The 5,644-nt window shown below is 31.7% G+C and overlaps 1 long non-coding RNA gene across 1 annotated transcript; it reads right to left on the minus strand.

The window, feature by feature from the left end:
* Nucleotides 1-1,068: 1,068 nt before the first annotated feature.
* Nucleotides 1,069-5,041, minus strand: LOC111921258 (uncharacterized). Its single transcript, XR_002860124.3, has 7 exons — nt 3,970-5,041; nt 3,705-3,784; nt 2,968-3,114; nt 2,600-2,681; nt 2,355-2,419; nt 1,727-1,910; nt 1,069-1,623 (listed from the first exon to the last, which is right to left on the minus strand). It is a non-coding gene; the product is annotated as an uncharacterized LOC111921258 (long non-coding RNA).
* Between the last annotated feature and the right edge of the window lie 603 nt (nt 5,042-5,644).

Below are 5,644 nucleotides of genomic sequence, written 5' to 3' on the forward strand. Positions count from 1 at the left end.
TGTCATTCGATGCAATGACTTGTCAACTCGAACAGTGATCTGTTGTGTTCTCATTTAGTACGCTGCGTTCTTCAGTTAAGTTGAACTATGAATTGCAGACAAATTAGAAGATTGGACTGTGATATTGTGTATAAACTACTATAAATTGACAATAAGTTAAAAAAAACAGTTTACTAAACGATGTTACAGTTATTCATATATTATTTTTGAAATTTTACTCTCTTTGTTTCACTAAAAATGAGTTTTATACCATGGAGCAATGACGAGTTCTTGGTTCTTACACGTGCATATATTCATGTGTACAAGACCAACAAGTTGAACGGTCCTATGTTTTAGACTCGTTTAACCAATATCTTCAATGCTGAAAATCGAATGACTACAGCAAACGATCGTGACGAACTGGACATCTTAGCAAGATGGTATGAAATGAAATTAGTGGTTCTTAGGGTTACTAACCTTTAGTGGTTCATAAAGATAAAGACACAAACTTAAAGCTAAAAACTTACAAATTTATACAATTATTCATCCAACAAACTCATTATTTCAGCTTCTTTGGAACTACTTTTTTTTTTGTCGGCAACTTAACAAATATGTAGATACAATATAAATTGGTTGGTTTGTGACAAACTATATTGAGATCCTTTTAACACAAAGCGTATTATGAGTCTTCCATGATACACAATGTCTATACTCCAAAAATTATCAAGAAAATTAACAAAAAAAAACACAAATTAGACCCACAAGTTGATGAATTAACAAACTACTAATTACTACCAAGTAATAATAAAGAATAAACAAATGGATATTTAATAAACCTAACTTTAATTTGTATTCTTATTATGAATAAACAATGAGGAATTAATTTTCATTTTAACAAATTCTAATAACATTCTTATTAGAATCAAGTGCCGATGAATAACAATCAAATCCATTATTTATAAACATTAACTTAAATTTTATTCTTCCGATTAACAAAGCGTGGCATGTAATATTGTGTTTCAACATAGACAAGAGAAATAAAAAAAACTACAAATGCAACTATAAAATATAACCAAATATAAACGATCAAATAGTACACATAGGGTAAAAACTTTGAATTACAAAAGGATAAAAACTCAAAATTAAAGATATACTAAACATTGCAAACTTTGACTTTAAATACTCTAACTTCAAAATCAAATCTTCCATAACTAAAACTTGAAGCAGAATCTTTGAAACGTCCTCTTACTTATATATTTTTCATCGTTAGGCCTTCTCTCTTTTATTAACTACAATAACCTGGTCTGAAATCCATCTATTCACAACTTGAATATCATAAATGAGTAGAAGCATGTCAACAATAATAGATCCCCCGATATTTAGAGAATCAAGGAATAACAACTAAAGCCTAACAGATGAAAGAGACTAACAACTATGCCAAACTCGAAACAACCACAAGCAGCCCTGAAAGAGATTGGGAGGGGAATACCTCAATCTTCAAAATAGCAGGAGGAGATATCCAAACCCATAAGAGGTAATCTCAAAACACCTGAGTCCAGAAATAAAAACCAACTTTAACATATAAAAGTTGGACACTACCTTAACATTTTTATTCTAAATGCTTCGAACCATATAGTCAACTGCCTAAAACAGAAAAATCAAAAGATTACCATCAGTTAATCATATCAGATATAACATTTGAGTCATCTATAGTAAGCCAACCAACTTAATTTTTTAAGAAACTTACAATTTATTTACATTATTGAAATGAAAGCACACCACGGCCTAGATAAATCAACAACATGAGATAATCCCACAAATGACAATGAACGTGGTATACAAGTTTTCTTCAACAAACAAGCACTTTAGATTCCACAAAGACTTCTAGAAGATGAGTACTCAAATTTGGCAATACAGACTTAGGAAGATTCCTGTCAATGGAACAATTAGCTTTAGTTAATGAAAGGCTAAATATTATAATTATAAACCAGAAAATAAACGAACTCCATATCACTGTACACCCCTCTCTGTTTGAGCATAATTTGACAAAAATGGAATAGAAATAACATCTTGGGCTTTACTCATGTACACTATTCCACTCCCAAAGAACTATCATATTGTTGTTTAAAAAAAATTGTATTCATTAAAGAACTGTAAACCATAAAAGGTTTTTAGAAGCCATGATCATACATGAGAAAGTTCGAATATAAAAAAATAGATTTATTACAAACGGGTAGCAACCAATCTCTAGTGTTTTTTTACCAAGTCAATAAAATACTCTTTTAGAAAAATAAACTGATGTTAAGACCTAATAACAAAATATACAATATAGACACATACCTGCTTTACATACAACATGAAGGGTTCTTCCTTACCTTGCACTCTTCCTTTGGTAGTATAATGTAAGGTCGCATACATAGTTAAGCACCCATTTCATGACCTGTAAACACACACACACAATTAGAGAGAATGTACTTTAACAACCACCAATCAGTTCTTCCTTACACAAGGCCTCATCATAACACATTAACAACCATGACAACCATGAAAAGCATAATCAGATGCAGCAGCTGAAGCATCAGATAAAAAATAATGAACTAACAGAGATGAATAAGATTACCAAACAAAACATAATTACATGCACCAGCTGAAGCATCTGCTACAAATACATTTAATGACTATGTAAAGCTCCAAAATTGCTCCTGAAAGTACATGTGGATTTAACAAAAAGCAAATTAATTAGATTACACAACCGAGACTTTCTTAATATTGTACAACATGACCATAAAAAAATCCATTTCATTTGAACCAGGGGCGGCAAAAGAAAAAAAATGTGTAAAAAAGAGGGAAGTTAAAATGTTATCATTTTACAGACGTTTTGATGTTTAGGGACCAAGAAGTTAATTTTTAGTGTTTGAAAGAATAAAGCATGTTGGCAAAACAAAGCTATTATGGGAAATTATTATTCGTTAGGTGGGATTTCATAACCTTATGAAGGTGGATGGGTATATAGAAAGTTGGTGTTCGCTTTGGCATTTTATCAAAGACTTCATGGGCCATCAGGTAGGATTTCATAACAATCATGTTGTTGTTGCTTGACACTCAATTCTCCAATAGAACTGTCAGCTGGCATTCCTACAAAATTAACATGTTGATAATGTCCAAGAAGTATACATTTGTGAATTAATTCACATATTGAAGTAGAAAAAAGATTAATGTTGTTTTTCCTCAAACTTTTATTCAACTTTGTTTTTTTTTTCACAAATGATTCCTTTTGAATTAGATAAAAAATTAGGTTTTTTTATTGATGAATTTGAAGGTAATGTAAGTTATTTTGTATCAAGGACAATCTAGAAATTCTATTCATTTTATTGGGTTAGTTCTAATAATACCAAAAGTTATAAAAAATAATTTGTCCAACACAGTTCAGTCAAGTTCAACTCTATTCCAGTTGAGTCTCATCTTGTCCAATTTAATTGGGGCTTATTCATTACCACCATGTTTTCTAGCAACATCATCCTATTGACAAGAACACCTAAATCAAAATACTAAATTTAAAAACTATTAAATGTAAAACTTTAAAAATCCGTAAAAATCAAAGCAAATTGAGATCTAATTAAGAAACAAAACCAAGATTTACATATAAAAATGACATCAAAGTTTTACAAGTATTTACCACTGTTAAACATGAGTACAATATCATACTTAAAAAACTATTGTTTTACCTCGTCTGTAATGAATAGCCTTTCAGGTAGATGATGCATGTTGCAAGGTTTCAAATTTGTAGCTATGTTGCAATCAATATCTACAATCATATAATCAAAAACTGGAGCATCAAGAAAGAAACAAAATAAGTAAGAACAAATTAGTAGGAACTCAAACATGTGATAACTTTAATACCCCTGTTAGAAATTAAACAGGTTAGAAATGGAAGCCGTTATAACACAAATGAGTAAAAAACTAAAACAATAATGAAATAAAAAATTGAACCTTTAAGTGAGAAAGAAGAAGAAATAGGGAGTTTGGTTATTAATGGTGGCGACTGGTGGTTTAGATCTAGTGCTTGCAGTAGGGGGAGAAGGGCAAGGGACAATAACGATGGTGATGGTGAGTTGTTTTATTAGAGAGAGACAGATAGGGATGAGAAGTAGGTGACAGCGGTGGCTTTTAATATAGGACATAAAGGAGAGATAGAGAGTGGGGGTGTAGCAGCGATAACAATCTAGGGTTTCTTAGAGAGATAAAGAGGGTAGTGTTGTATGGTCGTTGAGCGATGGTAGTGTACTGGTTGCGATGTTGTCTGATGCGTGGTGGGGGCGTGGGGACATGATGGAGTGTGGGGATGGTGGTGGTGGTGGTGGATGACACAGTAGAGGTCGGTGGCGAAGAAGGCATAGCAGGGGAGCGATCGGTGGCAAACACCCTGCTCCTGAGTATCACTTAATGAAAGAAGAGACGGGAGTGAAAGGATTTGGAAGGAAAGAAGAGAAGTTTGGGTGCTCCAGAGTTTTTTTTTTTTTTTGAAGAGAAGAGATGAAGAGAACATATTTGGGAGGATTTGTACCGTTCCAAACTTTCCTCCCAAAATGGGGCGGAATCGAAGAGAAAGAAAACGCCTGGAAGATTAAAGGTTAGATTATGACCAAAATACCCTTTAGCCTAATAATAAAAGGATATCTTCCCTCATTCTACCTGATTGATCAGTTTTTTGCCTCGTCTTCTTCTCTGTTTGTAAAACAGGTACCCAATTTCTTCTTATTATGTTCTTTTTTTTTGTTATTATTCTGTCTTCTAAGCAGTAGGGGTTTAGTAATTTGGTATATTTTATCCTTGTGAATTGTTTGGTATTTGTAGTTGTCACAAGTTTTATATCCATAATCATTCATTACTACATGTATTGTGATTAAAACAATTGCAATGATTGATGGATTTTTCATGTTGTTTGAATTTGGTGGATTTAATTTTGGATTACAAACATGTAGACGACATAAGTTCTTTGCAATTTCCAATTCATTCCGACATATGTTTTTTATTTCTATTTTTATTTGAATTTGATTTTCAATTTTCAAGCAATTACAGTGTTCCTCCTGAATTGAAAATTGGGATGTGGTTAGTTTGCTCTATTTCTGAATTTCTATTTTGATGTTTCTGCTTCATGAATCTGAATTTTACTTTTTATTTTATTGGTTTCATTCTTCAAAGGGTCTCTTGCACACCTACAGGAGAAGTTTATATGTAACAACCCATAAAGGGTAATTTGGGTATTTGATGTACTTTTGTTTAAAATATATTGTCCTAATAACCAAATTAGGTGAAATCACAATGGGATCTTAATAAATATTCTCTAATTGAAGCTAATTACATGTTATTTTTATCAGAATGACTGTTTTGCCCTTAAATTACATTCAATTAATCAGCATGACTGTTTTGCCCCTGGATTACATTTAACTTTTATAATAAAAAAATTTATTAATTATAATTAATAAATCAACTCTTTATAATTACATGTTATTTTTATCAGTGTTGTTTTAATTTAACTCAAAATATTTGATCATGTATCAGAAAAAAGGATTATTTCATATATAGTCCTTATGGATACTCCGGTACTCAACCCTACTCATGCTTTAAGAGCCCGACAATTGCAAGTCGTTAACACTATTTGCTT

This window comes from Lactuca sativa, chromosome 9 (genome assembly GCF_002870075.4).
Source record: "Lactuca sativa cultivar Salinas chromosome 9, Lsat_Salinas_v11, whole genome shotgun sequence".
Taxonomy (NCBI): Eukaryota; Viridiplantae; Streptophyta; class Magnoliopsida; order Asterales; family Asteraceae; genus Lactuca; species Lactuca sativa.